Here is a 26571-nt window from a genome sequence, read left to right as displayed (position 1 = left end):
GGCCCATGTATACCTGGTAGGGGTGCTGAGGGAGAGCAGGTGGAAGGGAGGAGACAGGGCCAGGTTTGTATCCAGCCTCCCCTCTTCCCGCTCCTGTTCCCTCTTCTCCCTCCCCGGGTTTGTTTGCAGAATGACTCACAGGAATGCAGTCCTGATGGATGGGAAGGCAGGGAACCTCTCGGGGTGGGGGGCGCCCAGGCTCTGGGGATAGAGAGGCTGGTGATTGGGAGCCTTGTGCGCAGGTGCGGAGACTGAGCTCCCAGGAAAACACTGCCCGCTGTGCAGCCTCCTTCACCAGTGTGAGCACACACACACACACGCACACGCTCACAGGCTCAATACAGCAGCACAGCTTCCACCCTCCTGCCTTCTTTCTGGACCTGCATCTCCTTGTGGGCCTTCCCCAGCTCGGCCCTGTGCATAGCGCACTGTAGGCGATAACAAATGTGTGCGGGCACTGAGTGTGACTTAAGTCAGACCCTTCTCAATGCATGTGTTACTCCTTAATTCCTCCTAGCCCCCAGGCGGTTGCTATTCATTCACCCTGTGGCCTGGGTGGGGGGTGGGGTTGGGGGGCCACACCCCTGTCCTCCTGCAGCTGGCAAGGTGTAGGGGGCTGGAATGGGCCCGGGGCAATGGACGGAGCCTCTTAGAAGCCTAGGGTGAGGCTGAGAGCAGGCACAGGACACAGTTGCTGCAGGGCTGGCAGGGAGCCTGGTGAGCCCAGGAGGGTAAAGGCGGGGAGATGAGGCTGGGGTCCTTCAGGAACCGCCACAAGGGAGGGCTCATATCTCTCCTTGAGGGAAGCTGCCTCCCCCACCCCCAACAATGTCTGGGGCACCTCTGAGAAGCAGCAAGACATTCATCTCCTAGGTCCCTGCAGCCTCATGCCTGCTGAGGGTTTGCCTGGCCTAGCAGCCCTCGAGCCCAGTGCAGGACCCCGATGGCCCCAGGCCTGTCCCGCAGTGCCTGCTGGCGGCTGTCCTGCGGGGTGCAGCCTTGCTTGGCCAGGTCCGTGTTTCCAAGAGAAGCCAAATTGGGATTTTTATGCGTCCCTCCTGGTTCCGTTAACAACAGGGCAGAGTGGTTCAGGCTGCATGTGTGGAGGCAGGGCCGCCAGCCCCTAACTGTCTGTCCGGGGCGCCCGGGCTTCCCTTTGCTGCGTGTTTGTATTACTGGGCACAGTGCGGACATTCCTGAGGTGTGGCTCTGTGCTGGCGCGAACATGACATCAGCCGCCTTGGTGGGAAGGTCAGTGGTAGAGGATGCGTCAGGCCATCAGTGTCCTGAAGAAGGAGACTGTGGGGGGCCAGGCAGGCCCAGCAAGCAGTGTGTTCTAGGCGGAGGGGGGGCCAGTGGCCGGTTGGGCTAAGCCGAGGAGACAGAGGGGCTGCAGGCAGAGCGGGAGGAGATGAGGCCCAGAGGCAGCGGGGGCAGGTGGCACAGGGATTGCAGGCCCTGAGATAGTTAGGATTTAACTGTGTGAGGCGGAGCTGTGGAGGGTTCTGAGGGAGGGATGCGATCTCACTGTGGGTTTCAACAGCTCCCTCTGGCTGCCCTGAGGGCTGAAGGGGCAGGGCTGCCCAGGGAGGCTGGAGAGGGCTGCACTGGTCCCGACAGGCGCCAAGTGAGTGGTGACAGCTGTGGGGCTGTGGGGCTGTGGTGCGAGGAGTGGGGAGCCGGGCTGAGCATGGGCACGAGGTCTGGGGCATGGACGTGTTCTGAAGTTAGTGGTGGGAGCTGCACAGCTCCGAGGACACCAAGAACCTTGAAAAGAGTGGATTGCATCTTAATACCAAACCTTTAGACTCTAAAGTTCAGAGCACACCAGGACTTCTAACCAGATCCATCTGCAGAGATGCCGGCAGGAAACTAACTCCTGGGTTCATTTTTCCTTTGTACGTTTATGTACTTTCCAACTTTAAAAATTAAATGTAGGCCTTTCTCTCTAAAAACTAATTGCTCTGTGACGGGGGAGGATGGCTGGGGACTGATCGGGAGGGGCCGCCCTCCAGCTGCCAGGGCTGTCCGTCTGCTGGGCGTTTGGGCAGCAGTGCGCTCTGGCCCAGGGCCCACCTTCTGGAGTTCCACCCCTGCTCTCAGGGCCTTGGCCAGGTCACAAAGCCAGAGACCCTGGGGGTCCCATCTCCGTCTGGTGTCTGAGCTGTCTGCCTGACATCTCTCCCCAAAGATCACCTTTCCCTGCTCCCCCTTCCCCACGGGTCCTCAGCACCCCAGGCAAGGCGCTCGCTCACTCCATTTCTGGGCAGCTATGCCTGTTAGCAGGCTCTTCCTTATATGGAGGTGAAATCTGCCTGCCTTTTGCTTTTGCCCCTCCTGAGCTCCTTCTCCTAGCCCCCCGCTTCTGGGTCTGTGGCGTGGGGCACCCACACACCTCCCTGCCCCAACCCCCACCCCCTGGTCTTGGGAGGTTGTAAAGGACTCAAAAAATCTAGTAGCCCCAAACATGTGTGGTATCGGCAGTCCCTCGGCACCGGGGACACGGCAGGGGGGCGTTGCCCCAGCAGTGCACCCAAGTAGGATTTCCACATGAAATATTCAGCCTACGACTGTGAAGTTGGTATTTGATACTTTTCCAGAGATTGAAAACAGACCTCTCCACAGGCCAGGAGGGTGACTGCCAACAGAGCCAACATAGTGTGACCAGCCCGCCACTGTCACACACTCCCCTCGGCATGCCCAGGCCTTGCTCTCCTCCCAGTTTAAGTGTGAAAAAACGAAGACTCAGAAATCCGATGGGAAACGGGTATGACTAGCTTGTCACACAGTTCGGGAGGAGATGGAGGCCACCTTCCCTCCGCAGAATGCGTGGAAACAAGCCTGGAAGGACATGCTGGCTGTGGTCGGTTGGACTTGGCTTTGGCACTGGCAGTTTGTCGAGTGAAGGATCCTGTCTCTACTTACAGCTGCATCTAGGGTGCTGGGTTGGAAGTGTTCTTCTGGTCTTAGACTATGAGCTTTTTGCTAAGTCTAAGGAGAGAGCTATCACATGGCTTAGAAGTCTGTTTTCCAGCCCATATCATGCCCCTCCCCTCCTGCTGCCTGAGGTAAGCAGGAGCAGAAACATTGTCCCTTTTCTCAGCTGTGGAAACTGGGCCCAGAGAGGGTGTGGAGCTGTCCAGGGACACACAGCCAGGATGCCACAGAGCTATTCTTGCGCTGGGGCTGGCAGGGGCAGCGTCTTTCCTTGTTTAGAGTGAGTGGGAAGGGTGGGAACCATGACTTCGCCCCCAGGAACTCCTGGAGAGCCCAGTGGGTGTCCAAAGTCAGGCCTGCTTTTTCCCTCCACACATATGCAGGGCTAGCCTGCCCTGAGCGGGGCGGGCATCCAGGCGAAGAAGAACAGCTCCATGAAAAGCTCACCAGCGGGTCAGGGCTTCCGCTGGACCTGAAGTCAGTCTGGCCTGTGCTTCTCTCTCTGCTCTTTGAGCTTCAGGTTCCACATCTCTAAGATGGGCAAAGGCCACCTGCCTCGGGATTGCTAGAAGGATTCCATGGGGCGTGCTTGGCAGAGTTAGCACCATCTTTATAAGCCACCCCTATGATCCGTGGTACAGTCACCTGGGTTCCACCAGGAAATTTTGGGATAAAGCCAAACCAGGAAGACGAGTACAAGAATAAGAATGTCCTTCCCCCCGCTTCCCCCCTTTTTGTCCTCCTCCCCTCTTCCAGCTCTCCTCTCCCCTCCTCATACTCTGATGGTAAAAATTCACACAGCACACGAATGTCCCTCCCACACCAAGCCTCCTTTTTGTCAGCAGTTCCTTCCCCACCCTTCCAGAGGTGGCCCACAGACACAGGCCCCCCTGAAGAAAGCCTCCCATTCATATGTTCCTTGACACACAGGGTCTCCCTGCCCAGGAGAGGCAGCCCACGTCTCTCTCAGGCCAGGCACAGGCCTCCCTTAGCAGGGAGGGAGCTAGCCAACCAGCCCAGGTTCAGGCCGGAGCTGCAGCTCTCAGAAGGCTCCAGGGCCCTCACCTTCCTAGGGCTGAGGGCTGGGGCCAGGAGAAGCCATGAACTAACCAGCATCCTGGGTACCACCAGGCCGAAGGAGGCAGAGGCTGCGGAGCTCTGAGCTGAGCTGGGACGGGGCGGGAGGGTCATTTGAAGAGTGGGTGAGCCACCCGGAGGTTCCCAGGAGCGCTCAGCCCTGTCCTGGGAAGCTGCCACTCAGGTGTGGGCAGGTGCGTGTGTACTCTCACACACACAGAGGAGCCTGTGCATGCCCTTATGTGTGCATCTGTGTCATATTTACGTATGTCCATGTCCCTGTTATGTCTCCTGTGTGCATATTGGTGCATGTGTGTGTTTAATTTTGTGAGTGTGTGACAGATGGTGTGCCACGCAGTTCCATCTTGGGGAGCATGTGTGTTCATGCCTGTGCTGACCACTCAGACCTACTGTGTGCCTGGGGCCCCTCTCGAAAGCTGGGGGTGCTGCAGCCCTGAGTCTGGGGGAGGGAGTAAAGCTGAATCTCTCATGAGGTTCCCTTCCAGGCAAGCAGAGGAAGCCTGGAGCCGGGCAGGGCCTGGGGGCTCCCCCGGCTCTCAGAAGGAGAGGAAGGGGAGGGGGCATCGTCATTGCAACCTTCAGGCCCCTGGGGACACACTGGGTCTAGGTGGGGGGCTGTGTGGCCCAGTGAGAAGGGCAGGGTGGGATGGTCTGTGTGTGCTTGGGTGCATATCTAGGTTGGTGTCTGCTTGGTGCACATGTGCTGGCACCTGCGCATGTCAGGCCGAGTGTGTCTCTGCATGTATGTTTGTGTGTGAGGGTGTCAGGCTGGGCCTGTGGGTCTGACTGTAGGTGTAGGTCTGCCTGACTCGGGCGTGCTGTGTGTGCGTCCGGCCTGCTGTGCTGACACAGGCTCTGGACTGTGCCCTGGGAAAGAGCCAGTGACCTCGGGCCTCCTCAGTCACCACGTGCCCCTGGGGTCAGTGTAGACCGTGTGCCGGGCTGATGTGGTTTTTATCTCAGGGGTGGGATGGCTCTGAGCTTCCCTCATGGTCCCTGCGGGAATATATCCATGGATGGTCACCACAGTGCACTTCTGTAGCATCAGAGTTCAGGCTCAGACTGGGGCTGGGGTCAGAGGTCAGTCTGTAGCAGGGGCCAGATGTTGGTGTGTGGCTAGGTACTATCGCTGGGGTCAGAAGTCCATTCATGGTAGAGGGCAGGGGTCAGTCAGTGGTTGGGATCAGGGGTACTGGCACAGAAGACTGAATAGGCCTTAGCCACACCACTGCCCTCAGCCTCTTGGTGGCTTCCTGGCCAAGAGTGTGGATTCAATCCCTGGGGTGTACCTCAAAAAGCAAGGCACAGGCTAGAAGTCACCTGGGGCCCTGCTGGGCACTATGCAGGCATAGCTCTGTGAACTGCTCTATGGCTGTGACAGGATCCCAGCCAGGCCAGTGTGCTGTGTGTGGTGACCTTGTGGTCGTAACCCAAAGTCCAGGGGTGCCCTCTGGACCCAGGACTGAGCCAGCTGTGAAGAGCAGGGGCAGAACCTCCCACATTGGAGAGCCCTGGTGCCCTCCCCTCTACTCACTCATTTCTTCTTTCCCATTTGTTCCCTTCTCCTCCATTCTCCTCTCCTCTCTCCTCCTCCCCATTTCTTCCCTCCATTCCGGCTGCCCAGCCTTCTCTTTTTGCCATTCATCCCAGTGTCCCCTCCCCTAGCCCTGCCTGCAGCCACAGCCCTGTGAATCCAAGGCCTTGCCTCCTCCATGCTCAGGGACGCACACCCTCCTCTTCTAGTGTACTCAAATGCGGAAAGACAGTGGAGGCCGGGGCCTGCAGGCACCCTGCCATGGGAGGGGTGCAGGGCAAGGGTGAGAGGTTACAGAGAGGTAGAGATTTCTCCTCTGGAGCCCAGCCCAGAGGAGAGGAACACTAGTGGGGGAGTCTCCCTGTGGAGTTTTGCAGGTGTATCACCTGGTGGTCTCCTGCAGTCCAGTAAAGAAGGGTGGACAGACAGACGGCAGAGAAAGTCACAGAAAGCAGAGATCAAAGGTGGTGCAGCTCAAAAGCAGGCAGGGAAAGAACTGGTCTCTGTCACAGGTTGGCAGGCAGAATCCAACTCAGCCCTTATAGAGCCAAGGGCCAGGCCAGGCCAGAGACTGTGCCGTGCCCCCACCACCACCCAGGGCGGGAGGGGTGGATGCCAAACAGCCTTTCTCTTGCCCAGATGTTGGCCAGAAACTAACCAGGGAGATCACAGATTTTTCCTCTCACCTCTCCTGCCAGCCCCTGGGTAGGGGAGTGAGGGACCAGGCACGCCAACTGTTTGAAAATATTGTAAAAACGTAAGGGAACTTGGATATTCATAATCCTGATCCCCTTCCCCAGCTAAAACACCAAGGTCTTTGGTTTCAAAAGAAAACATTTTCTCCACTGTGAGCTCTCAGCCTCACATGGCGGCCGGCTCTTGGGAAATCCTGGGCATTAGATGGTTTTGGTGGGGGAAGAACAGGAACAGGGCTGGGATTGCTCAGTGGCCGGCCAGCCCACCTGGGCAGAGGGTTGTCCGTTTTGTTCACTGTTGCACTAGTGCCTAAAGGAGAGGTCTGTGGAGTGGAGGTCTGTGGAGTGGAGATCTGTGGAGTGGAGGTCTGTGGAGTGGAGATCTGTGGAGTGGAGATCTGTGGAGGGAGGTCTGTGGAATGGAAGTCTGTGGAGTGGAGGTCTGTGGAGTGGAGATCTGTGGAGTGGAGATCTGTGGAGTGGAGGTCTGTGGAGTGGAGGTCTGTGGAGTGGAGATCTGTGGAGTGGAGGTCTGTGGAGTGGAGGTCTGTGGAGTGGAGGTCTGTGGAGTGGAGATCTGTGGAGTGGAGGTCTGTGGAGGGAGGTCCGTGGAATGGAAGTCTGTGGAGTGGAGATCTGTGGAGTGGAGATCTGTGGAGGGAGGTCTGTGGAATGGAAGTCTGTGGAGTGGAGGTCTGTGGAGTGGAGGTCTGTGGAGTGGAGGTCTGTGGAGTGGAGATCTGTGGAGGGAGGTCTGTGGAATGGAAGTCTGTGGAGTGGAGGTCTGTGGAGTGGAGGTCTGTGGAGTGGAGGTCTGTGGAGTGGAGATCTGTGGAGTGGAGATCTGTGGAGGGAGGTCTGTGGAGGGAGGTCTGTTGAGGGAGGTTTGTGGAGTGGAGATCTGTGGAGTGGAGGTCTGTGGAGGGAGGTCTGTGGAGTGGAGATCTGTGGATTGGAGGTCTGTGGAGGGAGGTCTGTGGAATGGAAGTCTGTAGAGTGGAGGTCTGTGGAGTGGAGGTTGTGGAGCAGATTTATTCAGTTGGTCTGGGAGAATAGGAGCCACGAGGGAGACATGGTAGACAGGGCCCTTGGCCTCTGACCTGGCCCAACATGTTCGTAAGAAGGGGAAACTGAGGCTTGGAATGGGAAAGTACCTTGGCAGGTTGCCCGGTGCTGACCCGGGCAGGACACTCCTCCAGTATGCCCACAAAAAACAAGGCCTCTTCAGTGGCCAGCAGATTGGCTCAGAGGTCATTAACCTGCCAGAGGCAGGGGGGGTTCCTTCCTGAGGACGTGCCCCCCACTGCCCTGCCAACGGCCAGACCACTCACCACGGAAGACCTGGCGGCCTGCTATAGCTCTATCTTGTGCAGGGACCACCTTAGTGTTCTCCCACTCCTGCCCTGTTCCCACACCTATCCTCTCTCTCTCTTTCTCTGTCTTTTTTTAAAAATTAACTCTCACCTGAGGATATTTTTTTCCATTGATTTTTCAGAGAGAATGGAAGGAAGGAAGGGAGGGAGGGAGAGAGAGAGAAACATCTCCCATACGCACCCCAACTGGACAACCCAGGTACGTGCCCTTGACCAAAATTGAACCCGAGAACCTTCAGTGCACAGGCCAGTGATCTAACCATTCAGCTACGTGGGCCAGGGGGACACTGTGAGGACCTCAGGGAATGTCCCTCCTGTGCTCAAACACTGCAGACTCCTCACCTCACTCCCTGTGAAAGCCAGAGTCCTTACAAAGATGTGGCTCCTTGTCACGTCTCTGTCCCCATCTTTTCCCACTCACCCATTGCTCTCTCTGCTCCAACCACATCAGCCTCTGCCATTCCTTGAATATTTCCACCCTGTTCCTGCTCGGGGCCTTTGCATGTGCCGTTCCCTCTATCTGCAGTTTCCCCTCAGAGAGCTGCATGCCTCACTACTTAGTCTTTCAAATCTGTTTTCAAATGATTTCAAGTGTGAGTTTCCTGAGCGCCCAATATGAAAACAAAGCTTCCAGCCCCCTTCCCTGGCTTTACTTTTTTATAGCACTGCCCCACCTAATGTAACATACTGCGCAATTTACTCATTCACTCTGCTTCTTGTCTGTATCACAGCTGGAAAAGACTAGAAACATTTTCTCATTCCTAACTCTGAATCCTCAACTCTTAGAACAGTGTCTGGAACATAGTAGATGCTCAATAAATATTTGCCAACCAAATGGATGAATATTTCTGCTACACTCAAGTTGAGTGACCTTGGGCAAGTCAATTGTTTGGACCTCAGGGACCTGTCTCTGAAATAGGGAGGGTGATTAAGTGGAGGAAAAGACAGAGGTTAGAAATCACAGGCTGACTCCTCCATAAACATGTGTGGAGTAGATGTGAAACCTGCCTGGCCCACCTCTGACCCCAGGCCTTCATATTTGCACACAACCCCAAGGCGAGGAGGACCTGAGGTTACCAGCCCAGGGCTGAACTTGAATGCAACTTCTGGATCTCAGTGGCATATGCCTGGTCTGATGGGTGGAGTCCAGAGCCCTCTTCTCTGGTTCTTGTGCACACCTGGTGGCCCCTGGCTCACCCCTGCCCCTGGTAGCATATCAGTGAGCCCTGCTGACCCCTTTGCCTGCACCCTGCAAGCCCATGCTGGGGTCTCCCCCATGGCTCCTGCTATTATTTAGCCCTAGAATAGCATTTAGACATAGACTTCACAGGAAAGCACCTATTCAGTGCTGGGCAAACTAACGGGCGCTGTCCAGGCCCAGGCTCTCTTGAATACTGCGACACCTCACCAGGAAAGAGCAGGCCCTTTGAGACTGGGAACATCCCATGCTCACCCATAGCTCTCCCACCAGTCAAGCAATGGGGTGGGTCCCCTCGCCCCACTTAGCCTGGATTAGGACTCATTGGTGAGTAGTGGAGTCAGACCCCTGGGTCCCCTCGCCCCACTTAGCCTGGATTAGGACTCATTGGTGAGTAGTGGAGTCAGACCCCTGGACAGAGCAGGGATCTTGCCAGCCAGGCAACCTCCCCTGCTGGTCATTCCCTCAGCATTTATGGAGTGCCTGTTGTGTACTGGGTGCTGCTGCCGTGATCCCATGGAATCTGCCAATAGAGTCTGATAGGACAAGCAAGGGTTTAGGGGCCATGAAGACCTAAGTTTGAATCTTGACATTGTCACTTTATTCATTCATTCATTTGCTAAATGCATGTTGAGCACCTGCTCTGTGCAAGGCAGAGGTGGCAAGATCTCTCTAGAAACGTATGGTTAAGTAGGGATCAGACTGTCTTGCTTTGACAGCTTTGAGGGATGGGCAGAACCCTGCGGGGGTGCGCAGGGCTGTTCTAAGGATATGACACTCCCTTTTAACACTTAAAGAAAGGCCTTGGTCGTCCATCCCCCTTTGGCAGATGTGAATCTGGACTTTCCACCCAACGGCCGCAGGAACACCAGAGGGTGCTGGACAGATGAAGGGCTCTGCTCTCCTTTACAATAAGCCATGGAACCACCATCTCATTCCTCCAACCCCCCAGGGCATGCGAGGGGGATCCAGAGCCCGTGAAAGGCAGCCCCGGAGTGCCCCTGCTGCCCTTGCCCTGGTGCTCTCCATCCCCACCCCCTGTTGTTCTCTTAAGGGGCTGCTGGCTCCCAGAAGAGAAAGCCCCGGGCCTGGTCATGCTCACAGGAGGGGCTGGGGTCGGCCTCATTCAGTCCTTCACTTACCCATTGAACCATTCAACAGATACTTACTGAATGTGTGCCAGGCACCATTCCAGATACGGAGGATACACAAACAAAAATAAATACACAGATAGGTAAATTATCTGGTACATTAGAAGCTAGGGAAGAACATTCCAGGCAGAGGGACCAGCAAGGACAAAGGCTGTGAACTGAGAGTGGGCCTGCAAATTCAAGGGACAGTGAGGAGGGTGGGGATGCGATCAGAGGTAGTGGGCCTGACCGTGTGGGACCTCAGCAGCTGTGAGGACTCTTCCTTCTTTGATCACTCTAAAACCAGGGTCGGGTGGGAGCCTGCCTGCTCCAGGGAAGAGGCAAGCACTGCCATTATAGTCTGGCCGGTCTTGACTTTTTGTGGGTGGCTGCATGGAGGAGGTGACTGAGTCAGGATGTGACAGGGACAGGCTGAGGCAAGGGTCAGGGGGCACTGTGACAGGTCATGGATCGGTTTATGGCTGGGTTGGTGTCCCCAGCAGATATTTGTGTGTGTTTTTGTCTAATGGTGCACACAGTGGGCCTCTCCTGGCTCACTCAGCAGCCTTAGGTCTGAGGGACCCTGGTTCCCAGGCCAGATCATAAAGGTAGAGACGAAGCAGTCTGCATTTTAAAGATGGGGAGCCCAGGGAGGAGCTGGGCTGCCTGGGGCCTGCTGGCTGGGAGTAGTTGCTTGCAGTCAGCCCCTTCACAGGTGAGCCAGGGGTCAGTCAGCCCAGAGGGCTGTTTTGGGTCCATTTCTGGGAGAGAGGCCTGCTCTTTGTCCCCAGATGGGCACCACACTCCAGAGTCTGGATGCTCCGGGCCTGGCAGTAAGGTAGTTTCCTTGGCAGAGGGATCAGCATGAGCAAGAAAACAGCGAGGCTCTGGGCACTGGGACTGATTAGGTCTGGGCTAGAGCCCAGGATCTGTTTTTAGTTTCCCAGTTGACACTGGGATTGCCTGTTTACGCCACTGGGGAACGAGTGGTCTCTGTGCCACCAGCCCCTGCACAGTCCTCAGCCAAGGACCTGGTGGCACAGCAATCCTGGCTTGAAACCCTTTTTTGCTCTCCGCACCCCCAACCCAGAGGGGGCTGGACTGAGGGAGGCACTGGAGCAGTGAGGTGGAGATGCTGCCAGGGAGGGGTGGGGAGAAGCCCCTACCCTGGATGTATGGGGAGGTTGGTAGATGCGGGTGGGAGTTAGGAGATGGGGAGAGGGGAGGTGGCCCATCTCTGAACCACAAAACCTGTGCTCCTCCCCTCTTACCAGAACAGAGAGGGGTCTGAATGGGAAGCTTGGTGAGGGTTGAGGAGAGTGAAACACTAGCGAGTGGAGACCAGAGGAGAGCGGAGAGAGCCAGGTCTGACAAGGCTGTGTGGTCTGTGGCTCAGTAATCCATAATGATGATCGATAATAGAATAGATCGACCCCTATAGGTCGGACACATGTCTGGAAAGAAGGGTGGGTGGGTGGATGGAGAGGCGAATGGATGGATGAATGAATGAGTGAATGGCTGCGTGGGCGGTGAGACGCCCAGGAAGGCGGTGGCCAGCCCAGCGCTCAATCACAGTGCCTTGTGATCACGCCCTCCTGACCGCTCACCCCCCCCCCCCACCCGCCCGACACTGCTCAAAACTTTCCCCTTCCCCTCCACCCGCCCCACCGCAGCCGCCTGGGGCACGTAATTCCAGGCTCGAGGCAGCTTGGGTACTGGGCAAGGAGGGGCCGCACCATTGCGCGGGGCTCTACGCCAACCTTTAGCGTCTTGGTTGGGCCACCCCTCTGCCGAGGGGTGGGGGTCAGGAGCGGAGGAAACCTGGAGGTGTGGTCCGCCTTGAAATGCCCGCCCCCTCCCCGCCGGTCTTCTTTGTCTTCTGCTAGTCCTCTACTGTCTCCCGACCATGACCTGCTTCTTCAGGCAACCCTGGCCGCGCAGGCTTCCAGGCTGCTCCTGGATCCCAAGTGTCAGCCCTTAGGCAGCTTCCCCTGCGCAGCAGGGTTCTCCAACCCCAGTGTCTCCAGCACCTGGAGCGGGCAAGTGTCAGGATCTGTGTCTAAGCTGCGTCTCCAGTGCAGAGAGGGGGCGCAGGATGAAGTCCCCGCCTCTCCGCCTTCCCTCTTCCTCTCCTCCTCCGCCACTGCTTGGCTCTTTGCGCTCTGACCCCATCGCAGCCTGTTTGAGCCTTAGTGGTTCTGCGGTTATGGGATCCCCGATACCACTCGGACCACCGCCACCCCCACCTCGCCCGCCAGACCTCAGACCCACACGCAGAACACAGCCCCATGCAAGATCGCCCGCAGACACACACCACCGCCTTTCGCGGACCCACGCCCTGCACAAGTGCACTGCCTCCTCCATGCACAGCCCCAACAGCCACAATCCCACTCGCAAACAAGCCCACACGTAACACAACACCCCTCAGACACACTCGGGCCCACGCAGACACAATCCCCCCCCAACCTTACACAGACACAGCTCTGCACAGGCGCAGTCACACCCACGCAGTCACACCCCCCCTAAACAATCGCATACAAACATGACCCACGCAGGCACCGCATCACTCGGTTCCTCTGAGACCCAGAGACACATTCACAGCTTGCAGCCATTCACAGCTCGCAACCAGACCCCTACACCCCGTGACATTCACACGTAGGACAGACCAGCAGTAGACAGCCTCATTGATACACACACGGACTTAAACGCGCAGCCAAGAAGAGCTCACCCACCGGCTCGTAAGTCACTGGAAAAATATTAAAGCGTTCCTTCCCCCCGCTTTTATCTCTGGGTGGCGCGCGCGCGCGAACACACACACACACACACACACGGAAACATTCACCCCCACCCCCAATCCCTAAGCGCCACCGAGCCTCCTAGCCTGTGACCCGGAGCCCCCGCAGTGAGCCGCTTGAGCGTCTCCCCCGCGCCCCCTTCCTCCCTGCTCCCCCTTCATATCCCCTCCCCCTCCTCTGGGGCGAGGGCTGCGCGCAATCAAGCCCCCTCGTCGCGCGCCCCTCCCCGCACGCGTGTGCGCGCTCCCCCCCCCCCCGCGTCTGCATCACGCTTTCCGAGTGGATGCGGCCACGGGGCGGTCTCTAATTACCTCCTGTCCCCTGGCGACCCGTGAATAATGGCTACTGAGGGCGCTCGCAGGGGCTGCTGAGAAGGAAACGCGGGGCGCGAGAGGCGCGGCGCGCGCGGGAGCGCGAGGGAGAAGGAGCGAGCCGGGCTGAGCGAGCGGCGGCAGAGAGAAAGGAATCGTGCGAGCGCTCACATTTTTTTCTCCCAAGGATCTTCTCTGCCTGCCGAGTTCTGGAAGAAGCGAAGGGGAGCAGGCGTGCGCGGAGGAGGAGACTGCCTGGGGAAGGGAGACGGCGAGACGCGCAGCGCCGGCGCTGGGAGACCCGGGAGGAGCCCGCAGGTATTGTTGGCGGAAGCTTTGTGCCTTCGGGGAGCGGTTCTGGGGTGCGCGGGCTCCCGGATCCCCGACCACCACGGCGCTCCTAACCCGGCACCCCTCCCACACGCCGCAATCTTGGCTGGAGTTGCAGCTTTGCCTGTTCGGGGGTTGGTTTTCCGTGTCGGTTGAGGGAATTGGTCTCAGGAGAAGGAATTTCTTTCCTTTTTTTTTTTTTTTTTGCCGCAGTTTGGTTGTGCTGGAGATTCCTTCCTCCCCTCTCCTCCATGGTCTTGGCGACAGTCGTACTGGCGGAAGGCAAGGGGATGAGATGGAGGGGCTAGTGGCAGTGGATGGGGAGTGAGATACACCCGCGAAGGAAGGAGTTTTTTTTGCTCAAGTTCGCAATCTGCGCCCCAGAGCTGGTCAGGCCGGCGAGGGCCGTTTGCGTACCCTGTCCTGCTCCCGGCAACCGGTGGGAAACTTCCCGAGAGCGCAGCCTCCTGGGGAACTTGGCGCCCCTGTCGCCTCCGGGTGCTTCCTTCGGCTGCCCGCGAGCGCTTAAGGTTGTGCTCACCCACCCCCGCCTTCCTCTACCCCCAGCGGCTTCCGGATCTGTACCGAGCCGAGCTGCAGCTTCAAACACTTCCCCTGGAGACTCCTCCCCACTCCTCGCGCCAGCGCCTGCTGGATCTTGTGCCGAGTGGCCGGGCTGACAATGAAATCTTGCGCTTCTGCTGTCGGGGTGGGGGTTAGTAGTAGCTTGGTCTCTCCTGGGGCTACTGACCATGTGGAGAGGGAGGAGGGGGAAGGGAGACTTATTAGGGGGAGGGGCTTGTTGGGGTTAGAGACTTCGACGTAGGATGGCGCCTTGAGGGTTGGGGGCGGGGGCAGGTGAGCTGCCGGGAAGGCCTGAGGCCTGCGTTCTTGCCCCGGGCGGTGGCTTCTTGGGCTTGCTGATTGGTGACTTCAGGATCATCGTCGGGCCTCCCCAACCTCAGCCTCCTCCCTCCAACTGGGCCTCCTCCCCTCACGTACAATGCAGGCTTCAGAGGTGATCCTGAGGGTGTGTGTGTGTGTGTGTGTGTGTGTGTGTGTTTCTTTCTTGTGATCCACAGCAGATGCTGCTCTGGTGACCGGTGATTCCAGCGCCTCATCCCCTCCACCAGGGGCTGGGGGTGGGAAAGAAGAGGGGGAGGAGAGTGGTGGGAACTTATTTTCCCACTGGGGCCTTGAGAAGGGAGTGCTAGCCCAGAGAATTTCTGGGGATTGCAATCCTGAGAGGGGTTCAACTCAGAGTGGGGGCCGTGAGGTCAGAGGTTTCTGGGCACTCAAAGCTCCCAAATCCTTTTTTGGTGTGTGTGTGTGTGTGTGTGTGTGTGTGTAGGCGCTAGTTGGAATGGGATTGGGGGAGGAGAGTCAATGGGAACCTGCCTTAATGGGATTCCCAGGTGTGCAGCCCAAGGGCTAGCCAGGGACCCTGAAGCTGGACACCCAGGCGGGTGAAGGAAATTCTCCCCGTTTAAAGAGAGGACTCCTGGGGGAGCGTGGAGGCACCTTGGTGGTGGTGGGGGATGGGGGGCAGAAGCAGACAGTTTTCAGGCCAGTCCGTGGCTTGGTCCAGGAATAGAAAGGGTTCCCCAGTTCTCTCAGCCCCCACATGGCAGGAACTGGGAGCAGGACCCTTTGACTTGCTAACAGGTAGGGAGCTAGCAGATGCCTAGCCCCTGTGGCCGCTGCCACCGAGCAGGACCTGGAGGGTGGAGCCTGAAATAAGAGCCAGAGAGGGTGTTGCCATCAGGGGCCCCCTGTGGTCCTGAGGCTTTGAAAAAGGGTTACTTGACTTGGCAGGCCCACAGGAACTGGAAGTGGAATCATAGGGACTGGGGGCCGGGGTGGGGGGTGGGGGGTCGGGTCTTTTGCACTTGCCTCCCCCCCACCACCACCAACCATAGCTAGAGGCTCTGTGGTTAAGGGTGAGTTTCTGACCCTTAGGCTAGACTGTGAGACCCTAGGTGCTGAGCTGGGTGAGGTCATAGGGGGGCAGGGCCCAGTAGGGGGGCAGGATTAATTTCTCCTCACTCCCAGGAGAAAGTAGCCCTTTAGGCACAAGCCCCTGATGTGTAGGTATTTGAGGGCATGTCTTCTCTCTTCCCCACCCACCCCGCATTTCCATTTCCGTTTCCTGCTGGTGAGAACCTGTCCCTGGGGATCTTAGAGCCCTGAGGCTTGGCACAGGATGGGCCCTGGGCTTTGGCTAGACCAACACAGGAGTGAATGGATCAGTAATGAATGAATGAATGAATGAATGAATGAATGAAAGGGTAAGGTTTCTCAATTGGAGGAGTTTAGCCTTTTTTTTTTTTTTTTTAAGAAAAGGACCTTTTTAAAATATGGTTCATAGAAAATCTGAAAAATGAAAAGAAACAAAGAGGGTACTGAACCTCTGTAGCTGTGACAGCAGGTGTGTTGATGCCGTCCATCCTCTGCAGTCCCTGTGGCTGGCGGTCGGCTTGTTTTTAAAGGCTTTGTCGTCATTCTCTGTCCGCTGTGCATCCTGCTTTCTCCTTTGGCACGCTAACAGCAGTCTTTTCCTGTTTTGCAACCAGCTCGTCATAAACACCATGTCTTCAGGCTTTTCCAAGTTGGTGGCTGTACCATCATTTACTTAATATTCCCCTTTTGCTCAGCATTCTGGATGCTCCTGATGAATGAGGTAGTGGATATATTTTTGTGTAGAAAGGTTTTTTTGTTGTTTAAGATGATTTCCTAAAAATGATTCTGCTGATGCCAAAGGCTCCCACATGCCTGCAGTAGAAGAAATGGGCCTCTCATTTTTCCCGGAGAAGGGGCACATGATTCTCTTTCCTTCCAGCACAATCTAGAACCTTCTATCAGACCCAAAAAGAGCCTTGGCAATGAATCACCTGTTTGACCCTCCTCCTTTGACAGAGGAGGGAACGGAATCCAGAGAAGGGAGTGAGTTCCAAGGTCGCACCGCAGTTGCTGGGCCTTGCAGCAGCCAGGAATGGGCTACTGGTCTGCCATGTTGTTTTCTTCATTCTGAGAGTCCCTAGGGCTCCTGGAGCTGGACCTCATCTACCTCACAGATGGGAACATTGAGACCCCCAGAGTGGAGAGAAGCATCCAGCATGCCTCCAACTGAGATGGGCTCCCAAGCCTTTCTGTGTCACACTGGCTGTGGCCACAGGATCTGGGGTCACCCAAGTTACCAGCCTGCCGTTGGCCAGCCATGCGATCCCTGTTGTCATCCTCCCCCCCCACACACACATCTCGCCCTTCCTCTTTGCCATCCCTTTTTCCAGAAGGAAAAGCCAAGAATCAAAGCAGGTGCAGCAAGAGGGGTGAGACTTGCAGAGGCCAGAGGACCGCAGTGGTTCTGCCCTCCCTTGTGCCTCAGTTTACTTGTCCAAAGAGCAAAGTCTGGATCGGTTAGGAGCTGGGGGCAGGTGTTGCGCAGGTACCCCCTGTGGGGGAGGGGAAGGACCAACTACATCTTGAACTCTCCCTCTGACCTTAGATTAACCCCAGGAGGCCCCCTGGGGAGGGAGAGGGAGAGGGAGAGGGGAAGAGACAAAGGAGAGAGAAAAGAATGGAAGGGGATTAAACAATGAGAGAAAAAGGAAGGGGCTAGAAAAGAGAAAGGGGAGGTTATTTAAAATGAAGAAGAGAGAAAATCCCTCCCCCAGGCTCATTGGGGCCCCAGAGGAGAAGTTGGGGGCTCAGTAGGTATTGCATGAGTATTGGGGGGCCAGGGCTGGATGGCCAGGAAAGGTTAGATATCCAGGGGCTCTACCAGGGCTGTTTGAGGGGGGGGGGGGTCTGGGGCTCAGAAAGATCCCAGGTGCACCCATGAGACAGGGAGGCAAGACCTTGGTGACTTCTCTGTTCATGGGCTCCCCATTAGGATAGGTGGCAGGGCCCCTCAGCGTTGGGGGCTGGGACCAGAATGTTTGTAGGGGCAGGTCATTGTGGCTCTGACTTCCCATCGCAGGGAAGGGACCTTCTGTTTGCCTCCTGCCCGAATGCCCACCAGCTGTGGAGTGTAGAGCAGCCCTCCGTGAGGGTGGGTATTTGGGCATTTCTGTGACGTGCCTCTGTGCTTGGGTGTGTCCCAGTAAGTGCCCGCACATCTGTATGTGCCTTTGTGTGTGTGTGTGTGTGTGTGTGTGTCTGTGTCTGATCCTGTTTGTTTATTCTTGGGGGTTGGTGTGCCTGCCAGCCTGGGCATGTGTGTGCCCACATTTGTGTGTGTCGGATTCTGTTTGCATATTTCTTGAGGGGTCTCTGTGCCTTGCAGCTTTGGCATGTGCCCTGTCTGTGAGTCTCTGTTCCCATTTGAGCATTTCTGGAGAGCATGCCCCCAAGCTTGGGCACGTTCATGTGTGACTGTGTGTGAGCACACACTCTCCTAATGGCCCCAGAGGAACCCAGGCAGCAGGCTTTTTCAAGCTGCTTTCAAGGTTGTGCTGGGTGGGTGAAAGGGTGGGGGCAGCCTTCAATTTGGAGGGGTGGATACAGGAAGGCAAAAGAAAATCTTAAAAGATTGTCTTCCCTCTGGTCTCCAAGGAGATCAGCCTGTGAAATGATCTGCACGTTAATTAAAAATGATTGTATCCTGATTGAGCCATTCCTCTCCAAGGGAGAGGGGGAGGCTGAGACCAGAGGATGTGAAACCGGGCAGGTCCAATGCAGGGCACAGCCAGCAGCCCACAGGGGCGCAGACCTTGGAGGGGGGCTGAGTGGAGAGGTGTTAGGGGTATGCGTGGAGGCTGATTTGAGCTTCTCCTTTGAATATAAAAATACCCCCTCCTGTGGGTGGTGCTCTCTAAGCTCTCAGGAGCTGGGTGGCAGCTCACTCATGTGCTGGGCACCCAGCCTGATTGTTTACACAGATCCTGTGAGTCAGCATTTGTAGTTCTGGGTTTACAGAGAAGTAACAAGCTTGAGGTCACAGAGCCAGAAGTTGGGGGCCCCAGGCTGGGCCCAGTCTTCTGACCCCAAGGCCCAGATCCCCTTCCTAGCTCTCAGCTGTCCCCAGACTCACAATGAGGGGTCCTCTCTCTGCATGATCTTTGAGGAGCTGAGGCTTCAAGGACAGGCCCTCTCATCCTCTAGAACCCCTGAGGTGGTTTCTTTCTGAGGGCCAGGCTCCACGGAGTTAGGGCTATGATGGCCATTCAAGTGGGGAGCCTGATGGCTTGCTGGCTGGGGCAGCTCCCGTCTGACCCAGGTCACCTTTTCCAGATTGGGATGGCCTTCTCCCACTCCCACCCACCATCCCCCAAGGTGGCTGATGATTTAGCTGCAGACCAGCCACAGGTGCCCCTTGGGGCCTGCCAGCTGCCACATACCACTCCTGGGTATATGCCACCAAGACCTTTCTAGAAAAGGTCGGGGTCTTGCCTGGGTATCTCGCCCCCAGCCAGCCCTGGAAGGACGGCAGAGGTAAGAGAAAGTAGTCATAACAATAACAACCCAGGTGGTCCTCACCTGTACCTAGCATCGGTGTTGTGGTTCATAGCGTGTAGGTGTGTGGGTGAGCCGCTCACAGTGGCCTTCATGGAGACCTGGCTTCGGGGCAGCCACATTCAAAAGCACCTGAGCGCCCTGGCCCCGTGCAAGGCTCTTCCTGCTTCTTTGAGCCTAGCTTCCCCTTTGTGCAGTGGGAAGCATAGCTTTTTCCTGGGGGCACTGCTGGGAAAGTAGGGAAACCAGGTCAAGTTTGTTCCAGTGCCTGGCAGCATCTGGCACACGGGGGGTCCTTCAGGGTTCACGTGTGCATCTGTCCATTCAGGGCACCTGTGTGGCCACTCTGGGCTTTGCGTTTGCAGGCTTCTGTGGAGGGACACACGACATTACTCCCTTGGTGCTTTCTAGGAGACATTCTGGGGTTGAGGTGACTGTCACCTCAGAAGGAGCCTCCAGGGGGCTAAGAAGCTCCTGGGACACCCCTTGTCCCAGAAGTTGCATTATCTGAGAATGGGAAAAGGGAGGGATGTTTCTCCTGGACCAGGTTTCTTAGGGGGAACTTGACCAAGGGTAGGGTTCTGGGTCCAGAAATAGTCTTATAAAGAATCAGAGGGCAGATGGGACCGGAAAAGTTAGCACCCACAGGTTCCCAAGGGCAGAATTGGAAGAGACACGGGCCAATATTGGCTTATCCCACAAAAAGCCCTTTGCACTGAGGCATCAGAGAGACCCACCTGCCCCAGGCTGTCTCTGCAAGGGGCCACCCCCCAGGAACACCTTGAGTGAGATGGCACTGTCTTTCTGCAGAATGCCCCTGCCGCCTCCCCCAGGGCTTGAGACCCTCTTCCCATCACTGCGGTGGGGAGGGGAGAGACGGGGAGGCCCTGCCTAAAGGGGTGATCGGAGGATGCACTCATGCTTGCATAATGCAGGCCCACCCTCCGGAGGCCCTGCAGACCCCGGGCAGTGCTGATGAGGGACCAGATGTTTACATGATATCTGGTCTGTGTATGTTGGATCTAACCCAGCAACCCACCCGTGGCCCCCAAAGTGCAGACTCCAGGGCTCACTAAGACTGCCTGTATCTGGCTTTGAGCCTCAATCTGCAGGCCTGAGAGCTGTCAATGGTGCCGGCCTCTTGCACATCCCACACCCACCCCGGCCCTTGTTAGCTGTCTTAGAGTTGAGGGTGTGGAAGCAGAGGGCTCACACAGGTGCCATTCCTCCTGATGGTGCCCGCATTCCTGCAGCTGTTCCCACTGACGGGCAGCACAGGGGTGCGGGGGCATCTGACGGCGCCAGGTGTACAGGTCCAGCTCCATTTCCCATTCCCTTCCGTCTTGTTCAGCATTCAGCTTGCAGCCTCAGAGGTGCATGGAGGCCGGCTCCCCAGTCAGCCAGTCAGCGTGGGTCTCCGGAGGAGAGTACTCGCCCAAGGCTGGGAGGGAAACAGGTGACTGCAGGAGGCAGTGCGATACCGCATGCTGGGAGGCTGGGAGGTGTGAAGGGGCCTGGAGAGTTCTAGAAGGTCAGACGGTAGGTGGGAACAGGGAAGTCATAGACAGGAGTGGAGGCTGAGTTCCCTGGGGCTTTGACTGCTGTGAAGCGATGGATCTAAAGGATGCAGGAAAAGAAGGGTGTTCCCCCTTCAACACCCCCCCCCCCCGCCTCCTCCCCATGCGAGGGCGTGGAGCTGGGAACGTTTGGAGGCCCAAGGTGGCAGAGGCCTGGGTGTGGCTGCATGCCCTCTGCCTGCCACTTCTCCTTGCAGAGCCTCAGTTTCCTCCCTCAGAAATTCAGTTCCTGACTGCCAAGCCCTGAGCCTCCGTCCTAACTCATTGGGCCCAGACAGGACAGGGGCTTCCTCCTTATGACGGCACTCCCCACTGTTGGTGGACCTGGGGTGCTGCTCCAGAGGGAAGCGGGGCCAGGCCCAGCCCTGCAGCTTGTCACCTAGCCCTGGGGGCAGGGCGATGGTTAAGTCTCCCTGAGAAGAGGTGGTCTGTGGGGAGCAGTAATTACCCCAGCAGATTGCAGTTCCCCTTCCAGGAAGGCTTCTCACAGAGAAGAGGAATGCACCTGAGCCGAGGGAGGGGCAGGAGGGAGCGGTGGGGTGGGGGCAGGAGGGAGCTGTGGGGTGGAGGCAGGAGGGGGAAGCCTAGTGGTCAAGGCCATTCTCTCAGCGGAGATATGCGATGGCCCTGCCGGTGCGCCTGCGCATTCCCCTGCTGCACCTGGAGCTGCGTGCGTGCATGACCTCAGTGGTCAGGAACGGCTGGGAGACAGGCTGAGGCCTCGGGCTCAGTGTCCACATGCCCACTGCTGGCCGAGCTCGCAGGGGGCTGTATTTTTCTGCTGTGTCTGCAGAGTCCCCGCTCAGTGGAGTGTGCCCCCGCCCAGACCTGGGTTGTCTCTCTGGCACCCCGCTTTTACTGGTCTTTGGGGCTGATTCCACATAGGTGGTGCCGGGGTTGCCCACACACTCCCTAGAGTAGACTCAGGGGGCCCGGGCGGGCGCTGCCCCAGGCCAGGTAAGGGGCCGTGGAAGGGCTCAGTGCTAGCGGGCACCCAGCTCTCCTCCCGGGAACAAGGCTACGACCTGCTGGGCAAGCCTGACCCCTGGCCCTGGCTAGCCTGCTGGTTCCACCCAGGATACATTCGCTCATATGTCCTCACACCGTCCGCAATAGGACACCATTGTAGGGGCTTTTATGTCGCTCTTCATGGACAAGAAGCGTGGGAAGCAGAGTGGTGAGGCTTGGGCCCCTGGGCCCCGGGAGGGCAGGGGTCTGGCCAGGAGCCCTATCTTTGACTCCCGCTTCAGTGCTCATTCTTACGGAGCTGCTGTGAAAATCGGCTTTTTGGCGAGCTGCTTTCCCTGTCAATAAAGCACTGCTTTCGTTGATATGCGGGACGGGTGTGGTGCTCTCTGACATAACCTTTTGCTGAAGTGACAGTGGCGATGAAAGACCCCCGGGAGAGCAGTGGATTTGGGTGGTGAGGACAGAGAATGCCAATGCAGGCAGAGGCCTGGCCCCCAGCTCTCCCATCCCAATGTGTGTTCATTTCCATTCATGTCTGACCATGTGGCTTTTCCCCTCCCGTTTTTGAGAGAGGGTCTTAGCTTCTAGAGGAGGGGGAGGTCTAGGAAGAGAAAAAAAGGGTACCCAGGCCTGAGGGGGATTGAGAGTAGGGGTGAGTAAGGCAAGAGCTGGCCAGTGTGGAGCGGCAGACAAAGGAACCCGGGCTGGGGGCAGACTCAAGGGCAAGCTCAAGGTCTGTTCGCATATGCCCTTGGCCCCGGAGGACCAGAAGAGGGGCCTTATGAGGTTCCAGTTAATTAAGGCTGATTCTAAACTGGGAAGATTAATAAATGGTAATTGTCCTCCCGCAGGAGTCGGCCAGGGCTCACCGATGCCTCTGGGAGCCCAGATGATGAATTCCAGGCCCCCCCTCCTGCCCCCCGCCCCTTTCTAGAGTTTCTGGAATTCCCACCCACAAGTATCAGGGAAAGACCTGGTGCAGACCAGGGCCACCTCCTTCCTGCCTGTGTGTGGGTTCAGAGCATGGAGATGTGTTACCTGCCTGTCCACGTGTCAGCACCTGAGGTCCTGGGATACACATGGCACGTGTGTGTGTGTGTGTGTGTGTGTGCGCGCGTGTGCGTGCACGGCTGGTACTCCCACCCTTCGTTCAACTGCCTCCAGGCTTCCCTCCCAGAGAGCAGTGTCCCCCTTACGCCTCCCACCTGTCCAAGGACAAGGAGAGAGGACCTCCACGTGGAGCTCAGCAGGGCATGGCTTCCCACCTTCTGTGGAGAGCAGTGCCTGGCTGTTTGGACAGAGGTGATCCCAGGCTTCAGCTCCACTCAGAGAGGCCTGTGCCTTCTAGAAGCTCCGGGCGGGAGGGAATGCCCTCTGAGTAGGTGTGGGAGCAGGTGCCAGTGTGCAGCCTCCTGTCTTTTTTGGTCCCTTCTAAGCCCAAAGCCCTGGAGCCCAGAGTGTCCCAGTGGTGCCCCAGCCGTCACTGGGGGTGCCCGTCAGGCTAGCCTGGACTGGTTGGAGAGACCCACAGGGCTCCTGCCCCTTGGTGTCCCCAGAGCTTGACCCAGAGAGACCCGGAGAATGTGGATGAGGGTGAGTGTGTCAGTGCAGGCGGGCCTGTGTGTGTGTCTGTGTTGTGTGTGTGCATGTGTGTGTGTTCTGTGCACTTGTGTGGATAGGGCTGCAGGTGTCATGTGGACTTTTATGTTGTGAGTGTGTGTGAGTGGCTCGGGGCTGGGCGCGGAGTGGGTGGGTGTTTCTGTGCATGTGCAGGTGTTGACTGAACTCGCATATGTGCACTTGGCTCGGGGGGGGCGTGCTCTTGGTGAGGTATGTCGGGGGGCTGTGTGAGGCCCTGCAGAGTCCTTTCTGGCCTGTTTCTTCCTACCCCAGGTCCCTCTCACCACACCTGCCTCCAGGTCAGGCCGGCTCCCAGCCGCCTCCAAACCTAACTATCTGTGCTCCCTGCTTCCAGGGATCAAAACACCTGCCAGCACAGGTCCTAACATTACTCCTGTTCCTGCTACAAGATGGGCCCACAGGGACGGGGAGGAGGCGGGAGGCCACCAGCTGCTCTGGCCTTGCCCTAAGAGAGCCTGAAGGAGTGGGTTTCTGAGTTTCTGCAGCATCTAGCACGGGAGACCTTTCCTGAGACACCCTGGGCTTTTCCAGACACGAGCTGGCGCATTTCCAGAGACAGAATGCTTTTAGAAACAAGGCACAGTATTTCTGGAGTCTGGATAAGCTAATTTCTAGAGACAAGATGGAAAGCATTTCTGGAGGAGGGGCGTTTCTGAAGATGAAATAGGGCATTTTGGGAGATGAAATAGGAACATTGCTAGAGAGTAGAGAGGGCATTTTCTGGAGTAAAAACGAGGCCTTTCTGGATTCCGATTCCAAACATTATTAGAGATGAAACATTTCTGGAAATGGACAATTTCTAGAGATAAATTGTTGCACATCTGGAAATGGAATGTTTTTGAAGATGATACTAAAGTATCTTTGGAAATAAAATAGGGCACTTCTGGATTTGAGGTGTTTTTGGAGATGAAAAGGCACATCTCTAGAGAGGGGGGGACATTTCCGAGAAGTGGAGCATTCTTGGGGTGCAGGTGGAGCCTCGATAGGGAGCACTAGCATGGCTGGAGGTGGGTTATATTTGAAGATGAATGGGGGCTATTTCTGGAGATAAAATGGAACATTTCTGGAGATACAACATTCTGGAGCTGAGAATTTCTGGACATTTTTGGATGGAAGATGGGATGATTTTGGATAGAGATGGAATTCCTCAGAGATGAGGGGGACACAGACCTCTTGAATAGATGGGGGGTCTCGCAGGGCCCAGGAATGGCCCCCACCTGTGATGCTTGTTTTGCAGGAGATGGACCTGAGTCCTATAGGGGAGGCTCCCACCTCCAGGTCCCTGGAGTGGCAGAGGCCGCCCCTCCCCCAGGCCTGTGCTGGATCCACCCGAGGGAGGCTGGGCCCTCAGTCCGCTCTGGGAGCCCCTCAGGCTCCTGCAGGAACAGACAGCGCCTGGATAGTTAGATTCATTTTCTCTCCATTTTCTTGAGCCATCTGAAGCTCCCTTCCCACCCTCTGCCAGGAGCCTCCACCCTCTCCCAAGCCCCCGGGGCGGGGGAGACCTCGGGCAGCTCTGAGGTTGGCCCCGTTTCAGCAGAAGGATGGTAGGGTTGCAAGGCTGAATGTGGGCAAAGGCCCTGATCCTGCTCAGGTCCATGCTGATCGGAAGGGGTCTCGGGCCACCGCCCCGAAGCGGATATGGAGGCCTGTCACCCTTGAGCCTGGAGCCCTGGAGTCATTCTTTCTCTTTCTTAATTGAAATTTCAGCCTCAGTAATCCTGCCACGGAGTGTGAGGCAGGGTGAGACCTGTGCCTGGCCAGTTTGGGGGAGGATGAGGAGCCCCTCTCCCGTCCCCAGAAGGAGCCAGGCAGTGACAGCCTCTATGCCCAGGGACAGGGGACTGCCCAGCCAAACACGGGTGAGGGGCATAGTGTGGAGGCTGCAGAGGGTGGGCTTGGTTTTAGCCAGTGGCAAACTGCAGCTAAACGGCTGGCATGCCCACCCTGAGAATTTGGGGGAAGGCGGAGAGGAGCGGGGCTGGCCTGCAGCAGGTGTGGAATGGGGCAGCCTGTGTTGGGAGCTTCTAAGCTAGGGTAGCAAGAGGGTGTAGCCCACCAGAACCACCGCATCCTCCTGGGTCCGATGGGGATCAGAGGAGGTGGGCTGGGGGCTGTGAGTCAGGCAGAGCAGATGGTGGCGGCAGTCCCAGTTCCTGGATCAGGGCTGGGTGAGCGGCTGGCCTGGTGGGGGTAGGTGGGCGGGGGATGGGCAGCCGAGGAGCCTGTTTTCCCAGCTGCGGTCAGGCAGGCTGGGTGGTGCGCTGGGCTGGGCACTGGCTCACATGTCTGTCTGTCTGTCTGTCTGTCTGCCTGCTTGCCTGTCTCTCTCTCCCTCTCTCTCCTCCTGGGTGGTCCCTGCCACTACTCGGGTCTGTCTGCTGGTGAGGGCAGAGGACTCCAGGGGCCAGTAGGGAGCAAGGAGAAACCATGGACTACAAAGGAGCCCAGGGCCCCCCTTCCTGGAGCTGGGAGGCAACGCTGATGTATTGGGGCAAAATGTCGAGGCTGCCAGCTGCTACCCACATTTGTTCAGACTTAGTCAATCCCTGGCCCCTGGTGCTTGCAGGAAGCCAGAGTGTTTGCTCATGGGCCCCTGGGGTCTCAGTCTTCCCCATCTGGGAAATGGGATCTGTGCTCAACTAGGTAGGAGTTTTGGGAGCTAAAATATCTGCAGTGTTCATCTCTGCCGGTGTGGGCTGTCCTTGTCACTGTCGTGAATACACATGCCCGGGCCCCGGCAGACCCAGCCCCGCGCCCACAGGAGCTGGGGGAATGGCAGCACCTGTCCGGAGTGTCGTTACTGAGGTGTTTTCCCCAACACCCAGAAATGTTTGTGGGGTAAGCTCCCTGCCCAGGGCGTTCTCTGCCCCCGGGTGGGCAGGTTTTGTAACAAGGGAAACTGAGGCCTTTGGCATGAGGAAGAGGTGGGGAAGGGAGGCCTGCCTCCTCCAGGTGCACTAGCGCCCGCAGGACAATCGCACACCCATCATCGGGTGTTCTCTGGAAAACCTGTTACAATGCACTCCACGCTCAGCAAGGCCTCAGCACTGTGCGCGCCCAGCTGGGCTTCGGTGGGGCAGGGAGGGCGATGAGGTGCCTCGATGAGAAGGGATAAGTTGGCCCCAGGAACTGGGGAAGCAAAGAGGGCGGAGCAATGAAAACGCTCCATCCCGGTGCTTGGAAGGTGAGGGGGGAGGGATGGAATGCAGAGAAAATCTGGCTCCCAGGGGTCAGGGCCTGTGGCCATGGAGCCTGCGCTGGGCCCCTCCAGCCTGCAGAGCTCCAGACACAGCCCCGCACCTGCGCCCTCCCTGACATCCCGCCTCCCCGCTCCACTGCTGGAGTATTCTGAGGCCCTAAGTTACCACCTGTCCTGAGCTGGGCTTGGTCCTCCCCATAGAGGCCTCCTGGGATGGGTCCGAGGTGCCAGCCTGCCTAGCTCACTGCTGAGCTGACCTTGTCACCTTGGGCCCAGGCAGAGGGCAGCCCTCCGCCGTGCAAGCAGCTGGACTCACCCCACTCCCCA

The 26571-nt window shown here is 57.4% G+C and overlaps 1 protein-coding gene across 2 annotated transcripts in view; it reads left to right on the top strand.

The window, feature by feature from the left end:
* Positions 1 to 26571, top strand: part of RAI1 (retinoic acid induced 1) — a 116644-nt gene that overhangs the window by 28656 nt on the left and 61417 nt on the right. Inside the window, exon 2 of one of the 2 annotated variants that reach the window (XM_080682823.1) lies at positions 13259 to 13389. The exons of the other annotated variant lie outside the window; for it this stretch is intronic. The gene's annotated coding sequence lies outside the window, so the exon portion shown is untranslated. The remainder of the gene's footprint in view (positions 1 to 13258; positions 13390 to 26571) is intronic. 2 annotated transcript variants of the gene reach the window in all.

The sequence above is a fragment of the Plecotus auritus genome, assembly GCF_963455305.1.
Source record: "Plecotus auritus genome assembly, chromosome: 7".
Classification (NCBI taxonomy): Eukaryota; Metazoa; Chordata; class Mammalia; order Chiroptera; family Vespertilionidae; genus Plecotus; species Plecotus auritus.
This window is presented reverse-complemented; position numbering and strand designations above follow the sequence as displayed.